Source organism: Anopheles funestus, chromosome 2RL (genome assembly GCF_943734845.2).
Source record: "Anopheles funestus chromosome 2RL, idAnoFuneDA-416_04, whole genome shotgun sequence".
Lineage (NCBI taxonomy): Eukaryota > Metazoa > Arthropoda > Insecta > Diptera > Culicidae > Anopheles > Anopheles funestus.
The window spans coordinates 47183401-47206622 of record NC_064598.1 but is presented as its reverse complement, the minus strand read 5'-3'; the positions used below and the strand labels follow the sequence as shown (position 1 = coordinate 47206622).

Here is a 23222-nt window from a genome sequence, read left to right as displayed (position 1 = left end):
ATTTCTTATTTATAAATTGCAACTCCTTTTATCAGCTGTGTCTTGTTAATACTAGCAACGAGTTTATACATATAATTGACATCTTCTTTATCGGCTTTCCCATGTTGCCGAAACTTGCAACAGCACCGAACGACGAAAGCCAAAATTTGTTTGCAGCACCGAACACTGCACGTGACATTGAATCTAAATGATTCATTGACAGATTCTGGAAAGATTTTTCGGGTACGGGATACCAGGGGACGAACGGCACGCGTCCGGTTTTCAACACGTGCTCATCGGTGTTTTTCGGCAACCGTTGGTGGGAAAAGAAAGGAAGCCATCCATACAACTACTGACGACTGATGAATGCTTCATTATTGACGTGCACAAAGAGAAATGGGGAAAGAGAGAAACATAAACACTCACGCCTTCCCGTTTAGCAGCTACCATCAGGACTTGACTTTCGGGATCGAACTTCTCCCCTTTCATCCCTTCCAAATTATCTGGGAGAGGTTAGGGTGGGAAAATGGTACGTGATGGAGAGGGCACCCAACTGCCACAAGCGTAACATAAATTCATTAATAGCGATTTCGATCGGTTTCGATCGACCCGAGAGCACTACGGTTGGAGCGAGCGAGTGCCGAAAGTGTATGAACGGATGAACGGATCCATCAATTGCCTTCGATGATGGAGCGCCTTCAGGATGGGGATCCAGCAAATGGCAGGATCACGGTGGTCCGTTGTATGAGAAACTTGTCGACGCAATAACGACACGATTTGGTGGCGCATGGTTTGCTGCTCGCATGGAATAGGAGTCTGCTGGACGGGAAAATCAGAATCTCAGTGCATCGAAAAGCACTGTGGCAGGGTTGATAGGTGCACGTGCAGAATGGCATGGTACGGCACACCCACGGAAAAGTGTACACAGCAATAATTGATGATTTATTTACCGTCTCTCTATTGAATGTGTTGAAAAATGTCATAACGTTCAATCAATCATTTAAAATCTATATAAACACAAGGCACGCACGAAGCTTGTGTGGTGTGTGCACACAGAGGGAAAGTTCGGTGGAAACTTATGCCCTGCAACAGCATAGCGTCAGCATCAGTGCATGTGTTGTGGAACATGCAACGCGGCAATGGTATGGAACTGAGTTTGTATGCTAGTAGGTTAATGTTTTATGTTTTTCTCTTTCCTTTTAAAGCGAAATCTGTGCCAGAACTAAAAACATATCACAGTGAAAGTTCAAGTTGCGTGTCAAGCTGGTTTGAGTGGAAAATTTAATTATGAAAAATTTTTAAACAGCATCAACAGCAGATAATACGTTTTCTGCTTGCTTTCTCCTAAACATATATTCATAACAGAGTGGGAAGCAAAAGATAATAAACTAAATATACCCAGCTTGAGCTAAAGTAAGCTTAAGCTTGTAGATTGTCGAAAGAAAAACAATACATATTTAATATTAAATGAAAGTTATTACTTTTTCTACGTAAATGAAACCATTATTCTTCCTCTTGCTAATAACTCATCAGGCTATGTGCCAATCAGAACTATGCAAAAAACAGCAAAATGAAGGTAAAATATCATAGGGTATTATTTTTTCTTCAAGTTTAGTGCATCTTTATACAAAAAGATTTAAAAAAGGTGAAATTGGCTTTTTTCAAAAATCTGGACTAGTATATGAGGTTTTAATTAACGGGTGAACTAAATACACACAAGCGTTCAAGAGTATTACATTAACAACACCAACAAGCTTCTTCGTATTATGTGGTACTTCAATGTCAATAGGGCTTGCTGCCACTTCTGGGTTTCCTTCCTATTATTTATCCGTAGCAGGATCAGTCCTGCGTACCGACGGAGGATCTGGATGGGATTTAACATTCCTTATTGACATGCCCTTACAACATACATCAGCAAGACTTTCGATCCGTTCGACCAGGACAATGCTAACAAAAACAATAGTAAAAACCTTTTTTTAATATTCAAGAATAGGGTCATCAATTAGATATAAATTTCGAAGTATTACAACATACTTGCAGAGGTGTATCCTGTCCTGTTTACAGAAGGAGATTCTCGATCGTAGCTCTCTAACGAATAAATAATGTATTACATGTTCTTAACTCAACCTTGATAAATAAAGTTTAAATAAAGTGTACGAGGATTCATCGATTAAAAATATTACCATATCGTTATGGTTTGTTACAGTTTTGTTAAGTCAAGAAAAAAATATGTTGAGCAGACAATAAACGCATTCTGCTGTATCTTTATATTTCAAATAATTACTCATCCATATAGATTGTATTGTTGATAGGCCCTTTTGTAACAATTTCTGATGTGGAACTCTTCTTCCAGGGTTTCCAACGATATAAATGACACGCTGAATGAGATATTGATTCGTTCAGGTATAGTCATACGACTGTGAGCAAATAAGCAAATGGTACAGAAGATGTTTACTAATTCCAAATTAAATGAATTAGATAGAACATAAATAAACAAATTCTTATCTACAAATATCGGTAAAAGTTACCGAAAAGAGTGATTCCAAATTGCTCCAATCGTCTTAAAATACCTTCCTCGACGTGTATGAATGATGAGAGACCAGCACAAAACGAATGGTTTTCAACCGTTTGATTTGAAACTCACAATGTGCGAAGCAAAAAACGTTCAACACGGGACCGAAATGGACACCGGAAACGGTTTCCAATGACCGATCAGACCTATCCGTACAAACGCTTCCGGGTCCGTATCGAGTTCCAGACACTTCCGATTAAAACAAATTGCAAAACGGAACTGCCTAATAGGGTACTCGTTGCTTTTTTTACCCCACGTTTCAAGTGGAAACGTACCTTTTAGGAAAGGAACCACGCAATAAGTTTTTAAAGCTTGATGGATAAAGCAATCGGGACAAAATTCCTACAACTTTAAGCAAAAGCAAAACTTTTTCTTTCCCATTTTTTATGCTGGTATTTTACGCTAAACGAAGAATGCTCACGAAGAATGGCCACGAATGTTGTGTCTCATTTGCTTGTTTCGAAATTCATGCCACATATTTGGCTCTCGTTGGTGGTCTCAAGGGGAAGCCTGTTGCGGTTAGGCATGCCGCGTTTTCGATTTTATTTGGAGGAATTTCATTTGAGACACGACAAAGTGAAGGTGACGTTTTGATGATATCGATAAGTATAATAGATTAGAAAGAAAGCTATACACCAATATTGGATTGGATTAGATTGACAATTAGTTTTGATTGCATTCTACTTTCAATTATTCTTTAAAGAAGTTAGTACACCTTTTTCAAATTAAGTTACGTTAAGTTAAACTGTTTTCTTATCATTACACAAAAATAACAACTAATACTCGTAAAAAGAAAAAATACTCTCGTTACACCAGCATTATTTCATTTATTGAAAGTCATTTATCTCGAAACGAGTATAAAACATCGGGGAAAAAATTCATTTTGCACAATAAAATGAACAAACAAGTCCGTGCTAATTTTGCACTGTATCCCATTCCCACCGCAAGTACACCGTTCACGCAAATGAAGAACAACAAAATCTCGGATTATTTACAAATTACCATCGCTTCCGGTGGCTGTTTGTGAGGTTGCGGTAAAAAAACTTTTTAAGACATAATTTCCCTCACTCGGAAGATGGTTGGAGAGCTAAAAAAAAAAGCATAAGGAAGTCTAACAATTCCCAAAACAATTACGTTCCATCAAGACGCACTCCTGCAATCCCAATCCACCGGCTTTGCCCGCGGAACACCGGTGACGACTTTCCAGAAGACCATCTGCACTGAGGGATGAATGCGTAGGTAAACGAAACGAAAAAAAAATACTCACCTATACACTTGTAGGTAAACGCACACAAACCAGTTCTACCAGCATTGGTGACCCGTTTCCGCATGAACGATATTTGTCACAGATGAGCAGACCGAGGCAGACGAACTTTACCGCTACCGGGAAGATCGGTGAGAAAAGACGAGTAAAACTTTTCCAATCGCTCACCACACACCGTTGGTTGGATGGTGCGTTCGGTTTTCCTTTGCCCGGTGCTGCCATTCCTTCAACCCACAACCCCGCTCCAAAGGTACCCGCGTGACGATTCCGACAACTTCCGACCAATGTCAACCGTGTCCGAGAAGCAAAAGCAGCAATCGGTACGCAGCGCGAGCAATGGTTCAGATGGAAATATTCACCCCACACAAACACACCAACGCCACTTCGGTCCCGCTCAGTTTGGTCAATCCGAACGCGTGGGCCGAAAATTTACATAAAATTTATTGATCAATTATGTAAATTTTATGTGTATCACTTTTATTGATAACAGTCAACTTTGCAAGCCATCCGAAGGAACTGCCGCTGAGCTGGAGTGGAAAGAAACTCGCCGAGGACAACGGAATGTGCAAAAACATTCCACCACCGGCGTGTTTTCAATATAGAAAAAAGAGAACGAGTAAGATAAAGCGAGAAAGATGGAAAGGAGCAGCAAAAAAAAGCTCACTTCCGGTTTGCCGGCGTGGGCATAAAGCGGGCAATATACATCGGCACCGTAGCGATGTGGCAAACGCTATATGCACTACAAGCATAAGTTCGAGTAGCCATTTGGGGGTTCCGTTTCCGGGACAAAACGTTCCTCGCCACCTTTTTCTTTGGCGATTTCTTCGCCATTGTGTTCTCTGGTTCGCTTCGCGTTCCTATTTCTTGCCGCTTCCGGCAAACCGTTGCGGTCGTGGAACCATTTTTTCCCTCCTTTTCCCTCCACTGGTCGCGATGCCACGTAGATCGTTACGAAGCCCGTGGTCAGACCTGTTACCACGTTCACAGTCGAAAACGATCTCATACCAATGTTTGAGGTAAAGAAGAACAAAAAAGAAAAGCATTCCAGTTGCCGCATGCAACACGAGACATGCTACACTCGGTGCGGTGGATAGAAGTGAAAGTTTGGTCGTTTTGAATCAAGGAGAGAAGAGGGGAAGAGAGGTGACGAAGGGTGGTAACCCTCAAACAATGGGTGTATCTTGCGTGATTTTACTTATCTTATTTGTAATCGTTTTTGATACTTATTCAGACACGAAACATAATGCACATACTCCATGGGTGCTTGAATAAGTTATTTTATGAAATAAAGTCGCATTTATTGAAATTAAAACAAGCTAATAAATTTAACAACTGTTTGTTCACAATAAATTATTATTAAAAACATCTTTTATATGACCATCATACGTCTCACTGTGCGCCTCGCTGAGCTCGGTAAGACACATGGAAATATGCATAAAATGCGTGTGCAAATGTACATATTGCATATTGTGCCTTCGTACTTCGGGCATGCAGTGGCCGTGATGGAAGAGCAACGAGTAACAGTGATGGCACGACGCCGATAAAAAGACAACGCGATACAACGCGACAAACTTCACAAGCGACCAGGCGCCTCCATTCTAGCGACGCTTTTTGTATGACGAAAAAAAAAAACAACGTGTGAACGAAATGTGTGCTTGCGTGAGCGTTATGAGTCTGTACATGTGTATGCATCTGTGTGTGTGTGTGTTTGTGGTATTTGGAAACTCTGCTAGTTTGGTGCTGTTCGAAATCGTTATCATAATTTTATGGCTCTTTTTTAAATGTTTAATAGACAGCAGTTTCCGAAGCAAATTTCTGCTGCCATTTGGAAATTTGTTGCACCGACGCGCCGTGGTAAAAGCGGTTAGTCGATGGGGAAGGGCAGTTATGTGTGCCTTTGCCATTGTTACTTGTGTTTCAAATGAACAGATTTCGGTGGTGGGAATGTGTTTGGTGCAAATTCTGATTTATTCAGGGGCTGTGGACTTTATCCTTGGCAATTTGGAGTTACTTTTGCAAACTGTAAGCCGTTACAGTAAACTTACGGTGGTACCGTAGTGTTACAGTTTGTTTTGGAAAGGTTAAAGTCATTTAAAACTGTTTGGTTTTGGATCGTTCAACTGGGCGAGAATTAACCTTCTAATGAGATTTTGAAAAACAGATGGAAATCATGGCAATAATTTATAATTTAGAATTCATCAGGAAAGATGTACTTCTTAAATATAGCAATGTTAAAAAATTCAAAAATATTTTAAAATATTAAAAAATACTTTAATTAAAAATATATTTTTTCCAAACAGAATTTTTCTAAAATGTTTTTTTCAGTCTACACTAAAACTGTCCACCGAAATACAATGCTACATGGTGAATACTCATAATCCTCTTCGGAATATTCCCAGCCGAAAACTAAAGGCTTCGACTGTCTAGCCAGTAAGCTCTTTTAAGCAATCCATCCGCTTGTAAGTAGCCTCCCTTAAGATGGTGCGGATTGAATAGCTAGCGTTGTTTCGGAAGTCGACGTGCTATGTTTTGGGCACCCGTACGCACTCTGCTCTATTATCTTTCCGCGAGGTCGCTGCAACGCTAACATAAACTTCACAATGTAAGGATGTTTTGCCACATTCCCACAACCTAGCGTACCCACACCATCCACATACGAGGTCTTTCCGTGCACCCGTTTGCAACGAAGCGTGTGAGCACGGTAGGTAAAAAGACACCGCCACAATCCAGTGTGCATTTGCGAACCCACGAGAAACGGCAACTGGAAAGTGATGCGAGTTTCACCGAACGACGAACGGACCAGCGTGTGTGAGGGGTGACTCGTGGGACTGTTGCTGCAACCGGGCCTGTAAGCCGTATAAATTAATTACCTCAAATTACACTAAGCACTAAAACTCAAACATTACGTTAATTGCGTGTGTTTCGCTGGAATAATTTATAGGTCTTCCGTCAGGGCGACGCGTCACGCGTGCGCTTGTGCATGGGCGCGTCCTTGCTTCGAGTCGCGAAACTACGGCAACAACCGACGGGAATGAGCGGCCACAAAGGTTAAGTTGAATGGCTTCGAGTGATACGATGGATACGTGGGGCGATGCAAAATGGAATAGAGCAATGGTGCATGCTTTCAGGGAATGGGTTGTTGCTTCCACCGGTCGTTGTTGAGAGTGTTGATAGTGATAGAATTTACTTCCGGCTTTTGTGATCAACAATCCGGACGAAAACAAGCTTGGGGCAGTACATGCGATGCGGTCAAACTGTCATATAAACATTTATTGATAATGGTCTTTCTCGAATGAAGATGGATGAATGCAGTACTATGGCAATCTTAACAATAAATACCTGAAGTTTGAGGTTATCGTGGCATGACCTTTTCATATTCGAAATCCTTAGAGGTTTAAATATTGTTTTCTTTTTTTTTGTCAAAAAATTTTTATCAGCTTTCTTTTATAAAATATTTAAAACACTACAAATGTATTAATAGGAATGTATTTTTTTCAAAAAGAAACATTCACATTGAAGGGGACGTTGAAGGGTACAGGGATCGTTAAGCCAAGAAGAGAGAGAGAGAGAGATGTTCAAGTCGGTTTCCATAAGATTTTCTTTTGTTTCAGTAGCAAAACTACTGAATCGTTTTACAATTTTTTTTATATTTTGAAATGTTTGCAGTTTTGTCATGGATTTTCCAGGTGATTTTTTTTACAAGGCGTTGGATTATTGTATTGCTTCAGTATTGCTGTATTAAATAATGTATTTTGACTAAAACTGACGAATTGCTAGAGACAATCACACATTTCGTATCTTTACAATACTGAATTGAAAATTTTGAAAGACAGTCAATACTCTCTCCCGCTCTCTTTGTGGCCTAACAACAGCTTATGTCACGCCGGTCATTGCTGACATACTGGACTTATTTGTTTTTCTCACTTAGTTGGATAGGCAGTTCTTGATACGGGGGACGGCCCAGATGTGATTTGATTTCCCGCTTCTATCGGTGTGGAACCGGTATTGTTTATCAAATACACCACCAGACCGCCCCTTCATGCATAATACGCGACCGTGTGACACCTACACACTACCACACCTTCATTGTTAACTACTTTCTCTCTCATATTTTAGTAAATTTATTTACGAATTCTTGTTTTCGTAATTTATGTTTTCATTTTAGTTATAGATTTACCATTTAACTCCTTAAAATATGCTAAATATGAAACATAGAAAAATTATGTAAAAAACAAAAAAAAATTAAAAAAAGTGTTTAAATTTTATTCTACCAAAGCACAAAGATTTTTGCTCGAAACAGCCTCAACATCAATAGTAGCGTTACATGAAAGTATGCTAGCCTAAAATAAATGGAAGCCGAGGAACAACAGTTTTATGGTTCAAATGTAAACACAGTTTAAAAGCACACAGCTCACTATTAATTATATAGAAATAGCCTGCTCAGTGCCAGAGCATAGCATTATCCTTTCCTCTGCTCCCTTTCACTAGCGATTTGAGCTCATTTGCTCGTGTGTGCAACCGAAACTGCAACATCAAATATTTGCAGTGAAGCACACGCTATACCTACAATAGTAAGACGATAGCGACGGATTCGGTTTCGAGGATGTTAACATGCAGCTCAGGCACCGTATTGATCCGTGCGAATCAAAACTTGGCACCTTTCTGCTGGTCTGGGTGGCATGATGTATGCTGAAAATATGTGACAAATGCTTTTGACTGATTGAAAAGAAAGAACACCACTCGAATGTTTCACACCGTCATCGTCTTTCGTCATTCTCGCTCAACTTGTCGTACCATCCAGAGGAAAGATGGTACGTGCTTTGGTAGTTCATCCGTCCTTTCCAGTGTGGCAACACTTGCCCAGCAGGTGTTGGTGAGGTCGAAGTAGTTAAGAGTTTGACATATATTCTTAACATTCTTTTGCTCGCCCGCTTTTACCCGGTACCCGGTTGTACAGCGTTGTAACGAGTTGTGAAATTTGTGTCCTGAAGTCCAGTCCACGGTAGGTTTTTAAATTAAAGATGAGATTCCACCGTGTAGCAATTGGAAGTGGCCCCGTTTTAAAATTTGATAGCACCTTTAAGGATTGACGCTCATCTACGTGCCTGGTTGTAATAGGGCAAATAGAAAGAGACACATTTAAAGACTGTATGTGAGAGAGAAAGAAAGACAGAGAGAGAGAAAGAGAGAGAGAGAGAGAGATCTGTGGAAAGACCATGCCGGAACTCAGCTTGCTTCCTTCCAAATTGGCTTGATCATCGAGATGAATAATAAATAATACCAGACCAGGCTTCCAGGCCTCGAACCTAGAAGATACGGTTTGGCGAGTGTATGGGAGCAATGTGGAATATTTCATTTCCCACGCTGAATTCCACTGTCATTTCGTTCGGTCTGTGTTCGCCTCACCGAGCTTACCAATCGCTCGTTAGTGGAAACACTTTTGCCACCTTTCACCTGGTACAGAAATGGGGGTGAAAACTAGCAGTCAGCCGGCATCAGTCGTCATCGCATACCAGCAGGTAGGAATGCTCGCTTGTTTGTACCACCGGTACGACACGATCGACGGCTCGCCGCTCTGCCCTACGTTCAACTTTCCCCCCCGGCTTGGTTCATCTCAAATGTACGAGAAATGTAAATACACGTCAAAGTTAGTCGATTCGAAATGCTTCATAATTAATGCCTGCCACTTCGGCTGCTCACCCACCGGAGGGCCACAGGATTGCTGACGGAGGCGAAATGTGCCTTCCGTCCATTTTGCCCACACAGCCCACGTTCGCAATTGATTCAGGAAGATGCGATGGAATCGATTTCCCTTCTCGTACTGAAACATGGTCGCTCCTCGAAAGTTGTTTGGGTATCGGATTTAACTTTCAATTGGGCAAACTTTCAAAATCTTTGAGTGGACGTTCTTTTCACAAAAGTGTTGCTTGTCACGGTAGATGTAACAGACGAGATTTGTAGATAGCGTTAGAGCAAACAGTAACAAGGGCAGATGAGGTTTGCGATTAAAATTAAACATGCTGATTTTTGTACACAAAAATTTCGATAAGAATGTTATCCTTCGCAATATTGTGTGTGATTGATGATGGGTTTTTCTGTGGTTTGTTTATTAAAAACGATAGGGAAAAACGCTTGATTGCAAAAGCATACTTTTTGAGGTTGTAAAGGAAAAAGTTAATGAACAAAGCCTCTAAATCATAGTGCCTTTAAAAATGGTTCAATTCGGCTTTAGTAAGTATGACAAGCCGTAGTCAGGTGGAATATTTCCAATTTTTAAAAGTAAGTTTTAAAACATAGTGTTATCTCCTACTATCAAGTTTTATCGAGCGCCCTCTTGAAGAAATATACAGATTTGTGGAAATTTAATAATTTTTACTGGCAATTTCACACAGTTTCATAACATGTTAGTTGTTTACTTACCACACCAACAGCTAATATTTATTCTATATCTTTTTAAAGAATTTAACCAGAATAAACTATTGAAACAAACTTCATTATACGTGGCTGTAAGTTGTGCAAATTCCGTCAATTAGAATATGAGATAAATAAAAACATCTTTTGTGAAATATTTGAAGTTTTTTTTCCGTATCATGAGATGAAATATTTTCTCATAAAATTCCTACTAACAAAAGGCTCATTAACCGGTTGGGGCTGAATTTTACTGCAATCGTTTCCATGGCTTAAATCGTTTATTTTTCTCCGTTACCGCCGGGGCTGTGGTGTGATTGCTTGTTTTTCAAATTGCGAAAAAGAAAACAAAACCCGCGCTTTATTTGTTTTCGAAAAAACCGGGGATTTTAATTTATTGCGCAAATAATGAGAAGTGCAAATTTGCCCCACACGGAATGTGAATGGGAAGAAGGCAGAAGGATGGGAACCAACAACGCCGCTTCTCGTAAAGCAATCTCGTAGACGAATATGCTAAAAAGGCATTAACGTGTGAGGAAAGCATGCGTACTATGGAAATAATGAATCTCATCGTAAAGGGGCATAGAATAAAAGGGAAATTTTTTGTTGTTGCCCGCTTTTCTTGGCCCCGTGTTATGTGTTTCGTGTTTTTGTCATATGTAGGGCCAACTCTTTTCCTCCTTTTGGGGTTTATTATTCTCCCGTCACGTACCAGCGTACGGTACGCATCTGATGGAAGCGAGCAGTGATCTTTACCAGATGTACTGCTAATAGCTTTCACATCAGCGCGTTAAAGGGTGGCACCGTAACCACCAATGAAGGCATCCGTTCTGTACCGAAGTGCTTCATCTCGAAGGGCTGTGGGGATTGTGGTTGCAATCTGGAATGTTTCCCTCCCGGCCTTTGCGTGCGTGGCGCTATAATGTTGTGCGTATATTCCTTACCAATTCAGCATGTTCTAGGAATATCCTTTTTTCCTACCCAAAAACACCGACCCACACACACACAACCCATCCCGGTGCGTAGAGCGAATGAATTGAAAGGATCAACATGGGCGATGCGGCATTGGAATGCCGTTCGAATTATGGTGCGCTGTGCCGGTGGGAAGCAAACTTTTTAATTTCATTCATTTATCATGCCCGCACTCACAGGTCTCGCGGGGTTAATGAGGATTAACTTCAGCAAGCGATGCGCGCGCTTCGGAAAAGAAAATCAACGGTCCAAAAATTGTCGTACATGCATATGTAACGAGGGACGCAAAGCTCTGATTAAGCCTTTGCTGTTGGTTGGATGCAAAAGTTTCTACCAGTGAATTGTGGCACAAACAAAATGGAGCAGGTGGGGAAGACTGTGCCCGTGCAGTTTGGTTGGTTTTTTTTCACGACTTTTACGAAGAATGAGTATTTGAATGTTAATTTAGGACGGCTTAAAAGTGAATTAGAGAAACAACGCATGTCAGTGAAAGGAAAAATAACTCGCTTCTTTCTTCCGCACTCTACCTGTTTATGCGCATTTGTAAAAAAAAGAATGAAGGATTAAATATTTAGATGAAATAGAAAAAGGAAAGATGTTTATTTTAAAATGAAAACCTGTCACGGCAGATGAAAGAGGGAAATTTCAAAGTTGTATAATGACTTTAATCGGTAATGCGAAAGTGTGCAGAATGGATCAAATCGAAACATTAAAAACATCACAAAAATGTTATCTATTTAAATAAAAACGAAATAATTTATTGCAAACTCTTTCTTAGTATTCTGGAATAAAACCGTTACGACCTAACACTTCGTTGCAATAATGAAACAGAAGCCTTTTTTATATTGTCCTCAACAATAAATGGCAGATTGCAACCGTTCTAGAGTTTTCAATACCCTTTCACTTCTGGGAAGGCCCAGAACTTCGAAAAAAAAGTCTAGTTCATGACTCTAGACAGACTCAACAATCAAGTAACCTTAGTAATACGCTAGAAGAATTAAAGATTTGCTAGTTAAAATGGAAAGAAGTATTTAAAATAGCAAAGAACATTATTGTGAACCTGTCTGTAGCAATGGGATTTTGACAACAAATAATCGAAGCTGCAGCTGAAGGTGCAAATGATCAAATAATCGAACCAAACTTTAAGCCAGGATCTTGATGGATGTGATCTACTGGATCACTGAATGGTAGAGACTTCATGGCGGTGGTTATCTTCGTGTCTTCCGCCAAGGAGTAACGCTTTGTAAACAAAGTCCTTCAGCGACCAGTAATAAGCGAAGAGGAGAAAAGTTGGTTCCCAGCAATTAAATACATGGGAACGTTTTGTTTTCTGGTATTCCAGTGTTCCAGTGACTTCCAGTGTTTGTCAAGCTATCAAAAAGTCTCATCCGAAGGAGAATGTGATATTTTTGTCTGTCTTGATCTCGGCCTATTACGCCGAATAAATCCACTCTGTTTTCACCATTTCACCGAATAAAACCATTCTGTCAGATATGACTGAAACAAAGGATCTTGTTCAATTATTTCGAGGCCAAAGCGATTTTTATTTTGATCGCTTTCTTCCTTTGTGATCCATTCCTGACATTAACTTCAAATTTTTAAAGAATTTGGAGCATTCATCAATATCTTTGTACTTGTAAGATAGTGAAACACTTGGCTAGATATTTCTGCAGTAAATCAAATCCTTTGTGCCTTTTCTCAGTGTCTTTTCTCAGTGTTGTGTGTAGTGTCCCAAAATACCTGTCGTATTGTTTTCTTTAACATCGATGTCTATCCATGCGTAGTACCATCAGTAGCGTAAATCATCTGGGCGCGACTTACTAGGACCCGCAACAGAGGCAACCTCTTCTGACAGCACATTCTAAGGAAATATACCTACCTCTCCATAGTACGGCCCGACATGAAACACCGGCAAACAGCCGACGAAAACGGCACATGCGCACTAAACCGGGAACCCTTGAATTGAATACTGCTCGAATCCGTAAATCCCAAACGCGTCCGAGCTTTCTTCGCAACCGGTTCGAGCAGAACGTATCAAGAACCGAACCGGTTCCAAACGACCCTAGCCTCCGAAGCAACCCTGTCCGGTAGGTGAATGCGAAAACTTCCGAATGGGAAAATTACTCCGAACTCGCACACCCCGCCCGAAGTGGTGTGGCATGGTTCGCGAATGACAAATTTGCCGACGGTTGGCCGAATTTTCCGACGCAGTAGTGTTTCGATAATCGTCGTGGAAACAATGTGAATGCCTGGGTACGTACCGGGTATCGAGTTGCGCCTAGAGGCGGTTGTTGTTTTTTTCTTCTCTTCTCTCCTATTCGCTTCCTCTTCTCGTACCTCTTGGTGCACATTCGCGCTAGGGCAGGGTGTGGACAGTGTGCAACGGAGAAATCCCCTTTCTCACCCTTCCCTGAATATGTTTGTGTGTGTGTGTGTGGGAATGTATGTGTGATTGTGTGAAAGATCAGTGACAGTGGAAAATCGTACAGTACAAAGCAAAACAAACATAATATTATACTTGAAATATACATTTTCCCTGTGAAAAACTGCAAGACCTTCATCTTCCTTAAAAACGATCTGCAATGATCGTAGTGTGGAAAAACAAGGAACTTTACAGTTCGTTGCTTTAAATTGTGATGGAATTCAAAACAGGAAATGACCTTTCCTAACTGTGAAATGAAAATCCGTTCATCATGTGCCACTGTTGGAACCCGCGTATTGTGTATGATTGTTTGTGTATGTTTGTGTGCGTGTATGTATGGATGCCTTACGCCAAGGAAAGTGAATCACAAATTGGCTGCTGATGGGATTACAAAATGCAGTGTAGCTAGGCAGCAAACGGAAGCTTCCGTTCCAATTACTGTATTACCCGGGACGAGATTCCGGATTCCGATTAGCATTTGTGCATGGAGCTCCAATCCAATCGCTCAAGATCATCACATTACGTATCGACCACTGGTAAATGGTGGCCACCCCGAAGGCCCCGAAGGGTGAAGGGCTGAAAGTGAATGCATTTTCCTGCGGTCGTGTTCGATGCCGCCAGTTCCGCTGTTCCAGTTACGGTTTGCCAGTAGTGCAATTCCTGTACATCAGTTCATCAACTCCGAGTTGATGGGTTCGATTGATTTAACGAGTGTTGGTTTAACGATTTCTGGTCTTGTGTAAGTGAGTGCGTCAAATGGTGCACATTTGCAGTATGTGTGTGTCGGGGTGTTGTGTGTGTATGCATCATGGTTTGATCATGGGAAGAAAAAAATGGAAAATGCATAACGCGCTGCAGGATGGGAAATACACAGCCCTCATCCAGTGTGAGTGACGGGTGTTAAATGCTTAACAGTCAAACGGCTGAGAATAATGTTCACGTGGCATCCTGATGCACGAGCGTTCGAGAGTAACTTCCGGTTTGGTGGTGAAAATGGCAAGGTATCTGAAAACGTCCCATCTCGTTCAACGTGTCGACGAAATCGCTGCATCATAGTACGTGAATATACAACAGTAAATCAATTTAATTCTATCATTGTTCTGAGCAACTTTTCTTGTTTATTATGGTTTGTTTAATAAACCGTTTACAACGGTTTGAAACGATGCGACAAAATATGATAAATACACACCTTTTCCGTTAAATTTTGCACATGGTTAGCATATTTTAATTACGGGTTATGTTTGCTCTGTGGGGAATTGTTTTTTTTATTAATCATGGATCGATAACTTTCGAAATCGATTTTTAACTCTCGGCGGTGCACGGACAGTATGACGGGCAGGATAGAACGATTGCTCGGTCCAATATTCGCTTTCACTGCTTTTCACGCGAGCCTCAAAGGTTTCCCCACGTTCCGGCATTTGTACTGCGAAGCAAACACTTTTAATCAACATTTTCCATTCCGGCCTGTTTGCGCATCGGCTCGTTCATCGGTCGGTTAGTTTTAATTATTAAAGCACTCGGGTGCGGGCGTGAATTTGTGAAATTTTAAACGATACACAATCAGAACTTTTTTTTTATTTACTTCGTGTAGTAACTGTTTTGCTATGGAGTGAAAGTAGAAAATAAATTTAAAGTGCGTTAAATTAAATGATTGTTTTTCGGTGTCACGTTTCATGCTTTTACTAGATCGAGCTTTTTACCGATCTTGCAGAAGTTTTTAAACATTATAAAACATAGATCCTTAAATACAACAAAACAAGTTTGCTCGACTCTCGAATGTCATACTTTCTAGTATCAAAATAAGCAAAAGTTGGATTGCACAATTGCATATTGTTATTGCGTGCTTTTCACTGAAAACTATTATTTTCTGTATGACCATTTAATTTAAAAATCAATTCCAACAAACTGTAAAGAAATAAAAGAAAAAGATTAAATGTCACCTTCTAGAAATATTTGACAAAGGTATAGTGTAAATCACCAGAGTTAGGGTAAAGTTTACACGCTTTAAAAACTTTCCCTTTTTTTGACACCGGCTACCATAAAGTTTATTTTTTTCAAGTAATTTCTTGGAAACTAGCTAAATGTCTTTCCTTTTATATGACGAAAAACGTGCGCATTGGCAAAATGTGCTGCGGTTGGATGATTTCATACATTTTTTCAATGTTTACACCCACAAGTTGTTTCACTGTGACAACGTCTGCAACATCAGCAGCGACGGAAAGCGTCCTGTTTACCATGGCAGTTTCATTGTTTAATTCATTAGGTGAAGAAAACGCACACAGATTTGTATTTATACTGGTTGACGGGTTCTGTGTTTGCACGCCACCAGCAGCATTAACAGTGCTAACATTGGCATCGACATCATCTTTCTCGCTTCGGATGAACGAGATGGAATGATACGCTTGTTGCCGAGTTAACAAACATTGGGTGAGTGAAAGCTTTCGGTTCAAACATGCAAAAAAGCTGCTCGCTTTAATGTGAGATTTGCACTACACTTGGAAATTAGGTCCTGGATTTCAATAATTGTCTTAATACTCGTCATTCAATATTGGTGATTTATTTTTCCTTTCTCTAGTATCATCTTTTCTTTAGCGGGTTTTCAAGGATATAACAATTAACAAGGAATAAATATTCAATAACTTTACCAAACTCGTAGCTATGAAATGATAGTTCTGTTAAGGGGATAAGAATAGGGTGTTTGGTTGTAATTGACTTTACAGACGATCCTCGTGGCATTCAGTTATCACTCATGAATTAAATGAGGAACTCCCGCAAAAGGTATAAAGCATCCGTATACCACCCAATTGAAATGTTTGAAGCGTTTGGAATTTTACCGAGATTTGAATCGAATGCACATCGTAATTCCACCCGAGTATGCCCGGGATAAGGCAAAGTACAAGGGGGATAAGGCAAGTACTATCATAAATAAATACTATATGATAATTCATTTAAAAATGAAATATTTTAATCAACGTTTTTAGAATCCATTTAAAATATTTTATACTTCATTATTCAATTCGGTCGTAAGAGCACATAAATATGATGATCGGATATGATGATGATGAAGCACTGCTTTGAAGACATGTGAAGAAACCTTCACATATTTCGAGTAAACAGTCAGTCCTTATTATATCAAGTATTTGTTAGAGCCAGCGTAACGTTCTCGCCTCAAGATACATGTCACTATGGACTGTACAAAACATTTTTTGTATAGTTAAATCAGAAATAAATCTGACTCCACAGGTAGGTTGAGCATTTCATTAGATTGACACCGAACAACCCATTTTCTGAGTCGTCCAAATGTGACTGAAATTTAAATGGATTATTGCCATTAATGATTATCATGGAAAAAACAAAGAGACATGGACAAATATCGAGAACGCATAAGCGAACTTCTTGCAGTAGTTATCTAAAAGCAGTTAAAGGCAGAAGTAGCTAAGACCACAAGGTGATAAAAACACTAAGTCAATAAGTTGTTCAAATGTTTTAGTCAATAGAAAATGATCTACATAAACTCATCAATAAAAGTCGCATAATACATCTTTCTGCATGAATACAATTTAATTTATTCTGTGCACAACATTTTCCATACCATTACGAAAGCGAGCAAAATAAATCGTGATTCGTTGAAATGTTAGAACGGAAACAAAAGGAGACATAAATACAAATGAATTGATGGCCGGTCAATAGCACACAAATGTGTTTTTAATTGTTAAAAGTGTTAAAATTATAATTTTAAACGAAACCTTATCCAGTTTCATAGAGCTGCACCATTATGTGTCGGTTGATATGTCGCTAACATTGTAACGATTATAGCAAAGGCTTCAATAACCGATTGACTTTTGATTTTTCTACATAGGAAAATGCTTCATTTTCTATTTTCGGAATTTGAAAACAGATTTCAATTTCAAAAGCTTAATACTTTGATGTGACTGTAACGCATCACTAGGTAGGGAAATTTCATTTGAAGTACACTAGCAGGCAACAAATTCATACAAAAATTGCCAGTTCCACGAAAACCGAATTTTGAAACTAAATTCAATTCGCAGTGTGATGGTTTTTTATTCACCAAGCTTTTACATATATTTATATTCAACATGCTTGCTAAGCACAGGCGTAGAATATGCGTTCCATCAAAGCGTGTCAATTTTCCGTGAAAATTTGTCAACGCCTCTAAAAAGATGGTTTTGCATTTTTCCACGCAATCGGACATTGTTTTTTTTTTCTCGTCTTCTCCCAAGCCATGGCTCTAGCACCTACTGTGCAGCAAACGCAAGTGTTTACGGTCCATACGTTTACATGAGCTAACCGCAGCCTTTAATTGGATTACATCCAATTCATGTCGCGGTTTTCCCCCGGCCAGCATTGAACGTTCGTGAACTTGGAAAATCTCATGATGCTTTTTCTTTACCACGTACGGCGTCAACACACCGATGCTACCGACGGAAGGGAAATGCGTTGGTGTACTTGTGAATAATTTATGTACGGTTGGCCGTTTCTCCATTACCAGCAAGTAAAATAATTTCTTCAAAATCCAACCTGGAAGCGCAGTGGAAACGCAAAGCGAATGTGTGCATTAATTTTGTTACGCATTTTGATAATTTTGTTATCAACTTCCGCTTCCGTCAGGAATCTTACTGTACGATGGTAGAGTGTATGGGGTGGGAAAATTTGACACCCAGCGCTCCGAATGGCAGAACCGATTGCATTAAGCTACCGCTTTTTTTTGCTCTTCTTCCACGTTCATCTTTCAACAAACCTGGGCACGCCCCGTGTTGAAGTTACTTTTGCAGGTGTCGATGTTGTAGTCACGCCGTGGATAAAAAAATTATACATATCAGTAACAGTATGAGTGACGTGTGTGAGTGGAATAAATAACCGAGACCGGGAAGGTTAAGCGCAGTTTTCTACCGGCCTTGGTAAGCACTGTTTTCCATCACCATCAACACATCCGCCATCAACTTCACGGTTCGGTGCGTTTTCGTGCCTTTGCTGTAAATGTTACACTCTTGGGATTTTCGGTTTTCGCAAATTTTTTGGCGTAACGTGCCTAGGCACGGGAATGGAAAACAGCGAATATCTCGCGTACTGCCGGTACCGAATTTTCACGCGTGCCTCTTCATCGGCTCCCCGAACAACCTTTCTTACCCTCGGACCCCAAAAATGGAGTGAACTGTTTATGAAAATTTAAATTTCACTACATGAAAATCATCCCACCGTGGTTGGAGTTGGGCACGTTCCAAGGCTTACCACCGAGCCTCCTGAAGTGGTCCGGATCGGCTGAATAGGAAGGAAAACCTTTCTCCAGCTTGCTTACTTTCCCATCACCCAATTTTGTGTGTGTGTGTGTGTTTGTGAAGGAGCGAGTATTTGTGTCCCCATTTTCCTGCTTGTTGACTGAAAATTGCTTCAAAATTGCTTTCCGCTGCTCGGTACACTCGAATATCCACGTTGGGCGTGCGAGAAACACGAGCAAACAGGAAAGCGCTCGAGAGAGAGAGAGAGAGAGAGAGAGAGAGAGAGAGAGAAAGCATCGTGTCCTTTAACGAACCGGAAGAAGTCCTCGGTAGAATAGAACTCTCATTGCGGAACCAAAAACCCGACACACATGTGTGGAGCATTAAAGTGGGTGGTTCCTTATCGTTTAGCGTCTAGAGGGTCTTCCCGTATCGCAAATTTCACTTAAATGATTAAGATTCATTTAAAGGTTGCCGCAGTTGCGAACATGAGCATGAATTCCACACGACAGTTCTTCAGTTAAATGATAATTTAATTAGTTTTTCAAGCACTGGGTTAGTTATTGTTATAAAATGGAGACTTTGTTGGTGTTTACCAAGATTTGAACCACACTCGTTGAAAAATTTATTTTTGGTTTGAATCGATGAACCAATATTTGTTGAATGATCGTAATTCAATTACTTTAATTTACGTACGTTAATGAATTAAACGTTAGTTAACATTCAAATATTTAAAAATATCTTAATTTTTATAAAACAGATTAGTGTGATAAGAATTGATAAGTACCAAATCATTCAAGCGATTCTTGAGATGTTATTGAGTTTATGTTGAAAGTCTTTGCTTAATGTTTTAATCTATAAGTGTGTAAACAAATTATTTTACAACATTTGTTCCTAGTTCAGTTAGCTTTATTGATCAGTTGTGTAATTTTTATGTTAAAATATATTGTAGATTGAAATACGCAAACAACAGCTAGACATTTTCAGACTAATTTTAGCAATTAATGTAAAACTTCGATGTTAAATTTAAATGAAAAAATTCATTGCAAGAAGCAACACAACACTTGATTTATAAAAAAAACATCCTTTATTGTGGTTTAAATAATCTTCTCAAAATAACAATACCAAAACCCTTACCACATTTAAAGTCTTGAACGATAAGAATGAATGTTTGTTTGACTTTCGGTGTTTCAATCATGGTTTTTCCGATGAAAAGAAAGCAAATACCCTACCTTTGCTGTTCTCGGAATCGGCCTCGGGTCCAATGTAAGGGGTGCTAGGAGGGATGAGTGGTGGTAAAAATGGTTGACAACTAACCGCATCATGCTAACAAACAGAAATGGTCCGTTCGTATGCGAATATATTCGAATGGAAGGCATCAGTACATTTTCCGGCCTTTTCCATAAAATGGCTCGTTCCGGATGCGTCTCGTTGAGAACGTATCGAGCGTGAATCGGGTTAAGCTGACGCTGGTAACGAAAGGGTATTCGTAAAGGCAGGGTATCGTGAAGCATTCTTCGGTCTGTTTGATAGCGTTTGTGAAGAACCCGCTCCAATGAACCCTGGAGTTTCGTTTAGAAAGTAAGGACGGTAAAAAGTAAGACCCGTTCGGGTAAAGTTTCTATCTTAATTGGTAGTTTGAATTAATTTTGACCCGGGTTGGGGATACGTCGCCCGGGTTGTTCGATTGAGGTTTGGCAGGGAATGCTGAAGCGGTGCAGAGGGTTATACGGTTGTATCACCCGAAAGTTTCCTTATCTACCCACCGCAATCAGCTCTTGCATGTCAATTAATGTCATGCCTCAAGTGCGGTGTACGAACGAAACCGACCGATCTTCGCTTTGCGGAGAATTTCAAAGATGCGAAGGTTTTGGGTTCCACTGGTTCCAGCACACTGTCGGCACAAATGGAATAGCGAGAATGTTGGGGGTTTGCAACGAGGACCTCTCACAACTGCAGCGTCGACAGCAAAGCGACCGGCTGAAGGTTTCGTTGCTGTAAAACAATTCAGCAACATGAGTTATCTAAGCCGAACAACTAAACTTTACCGTCTCACCGACACACGTCTCCAGCTGCCGACGAAACAAACTGTCCACCGGCAAGTGCGAGCCACAGTGGCGACAGCAGTAGCGAAGGAAATTAATTTATCGCATCGCAAGCGCCCAATTAAAGTGAATTCCAAGTGACGTTTGCAAAACGGGAGCCGATTGTCGGTCCAGGCCAAGGTTAGGAGACGGGATAATGAGATAAAGCGTTAAGATTGCTTCCTCGGCCGCGTGCAATGCTAAGCGATGCTGCCTGTTAACGAAACTCACCCGTCGAAAAGAATGTCAAGAATTGTGCCTTGTTAGCACCGTGTAAATATTACTTGGAAGGATTTATTTCATCTCTGCTCTGCTCTGCTTACATTTCTGGTAACGTTACAATAATTGCTTCAATTAGTGGAACCTCAAACAGACACAGCTACAATCCTCGCTCACCTGAGTCATTACCTGGGTGAAATACTAGCTCAAAAGTGTGGATTTATCAGCATCGCTTTGATCGGCACTTTCGAGCAGCAATTATTTCTTAACGGTTCCATATCCGAGTGCATCGTCCAGCCACCGTTCCACTTCAGTGTCGGATCTCGTTTGAAGTTGTCGCAGTCCACCAAGCGCATGGGACACACGATGGGAATGATAGCAGCCCGGGGTAAGCTGCACGGAATATTAAGATCCGATTACGGATTCTAAGAACCGTGTGACCGACTACAGAGAAAGTGTTTGAAGTCGTTCGTTCAGTTTTTCAATCGTTTACGTTCAGCTGCTATTTTCTCGCTCACAATTAATGTTGCTTTGGAATACGAATGTTGGAAGGGATATCTTTGTCGGAGGAAATGTTTTTCATCGCTTTGACATCTTTTTAAGAGTTTATAGTGACTGTACCTTGTTAAGAGTTCTTGTTAATGGTTGCAATCGTTTTAAGAAATTGTGCATATGTAATTCGTCCCTGAGGTATAATAGTGCTAGGAATAATGGAAATGAAAAATAAATTTTTTATTAGAAGTTTCCATTAGTTTTGGTCAAAATGATAACTATGAAGGAAGATTTTTATATTTATTATGATTTGATTTATTAATGGAAATTGTTTTCATTTATTTATTAAATTATTTATTTATTTACCTATTAATATAATTATGATATTTATTGTATGCTAACAAATGTACACGAAACGTTGAGGTGCTTAATGTAAATTTTATTAAAACAGGAAGCTTTACATTAATAAATTATGAAGAGAATACAATGCAACATGATTTGTTAAAATAAAATTAAAGAGGAAAAGAAACAATTTTATTACCTTGTAAAATGAGAGATAAACAAAGCAATAGAAAACAAAACATTCAAGCATGCTCTACTGCGCTTCAAATCAATTAGATCTTTGCAAAACAACGCAATCTCTTCTTTTTCGGTTGCTTCATTTCCTTGCTTAATTTACGTTCTGCTGTAATTTCCTGCTGGCTAGTCGACGAACAAGTCTGCTTTCGGACATATTCTAAAGTCATGGAAAATAATTTCCAAAAGAAGTGAAAAATAAAAAAATAAACCTCGGAAAGTAAAAGAACTATTCGAAAAAACAATAAAAATGAAAAGAAACAAGGATTTGTAACGAAGAAACGAGTCCGACGGGCAACAACAACAACTAACCCGAAGGCTTGGTACGGATGATAAAAAGCTATTAAGTGCCATGGATTTGCTTCCGATGGTACAAGGATGTTTTTTTGTTGGTGTCTTTCGTTTGCCTCTGTTACATGCACAGTTCGTTGTTTTACATCGTTCCGATCCACCCACCATGTCGGGAGAGGAAATCTATTTTGTTTTTCCATTCCTTTGCCACCGCCGAAGGGCAAGTAACGTCCTCGCGCCAATTGTCCAGAAGCGTGGAAAAGAAGAAAAAAAGCACAATCCCCGGCTACGTCGTACTGCATTGCGTTCGTTCGTGAAAATAGCGTTTATTTGGTTGGGTCGGTTCACTTCCTTTCAGTCTAGAGTGACGTCTGGAGTGACTGTTTCCCTGTCCCCACCCGTTCCGTGTCCATACTCGTTTTCCATCTCGACTGGACCGGCGGGAATTGCCGGTAGCGCAGGGCAAACAACATATTTGAATAAACATGTTGTTTCTCAGCTGCTTCGGGCCGTGTGCGCATCGCCGTAGGACTGAGCTTGAAAAATAGCACTTTCATCTTGAAATGAAAATTTATTTCATGCCCCTCCGCCTAGCGTTGCGGCCCACCTTCTCAACCTTCGACGACGTTCCGATGGCTCGCGGAGTACGCGCTTTGCAATCATTAATTTTGCTCCTGATTTATGCCATTTTGTCAGTGAGTGTAAA

At 40.1% G+C, this 23222-nt stretch overlaps 1 protein-coding gene across 5 annotated transcripts in view; it reads left to right on the top strand.

Moving 5' to 3' along the window:
- The first annotated feature begins 13265 nt into the window (after positions 1 to 13265).
- Positions 13266 to 23222, top strand: part of LOC125765409 (hemicentin-1) — a 211656-nt gene continuing 201699 nt past the window's right edge. The window contains exon 1 of one of the 5 annotated variants that reach the window (XM_049430484.1): positions 13266 to 14672. The gene's annotated coding sequence lies outside the window, so the exon portion shown is untranslated. The remainder of the gene's footprint in view (positions 14673 to 23222) is intronic. The other 4 variants (XM_049430479.1, XM_049430483.1, XM_049430481.1 and 1 more) reach the window with 4 other exon arrangements.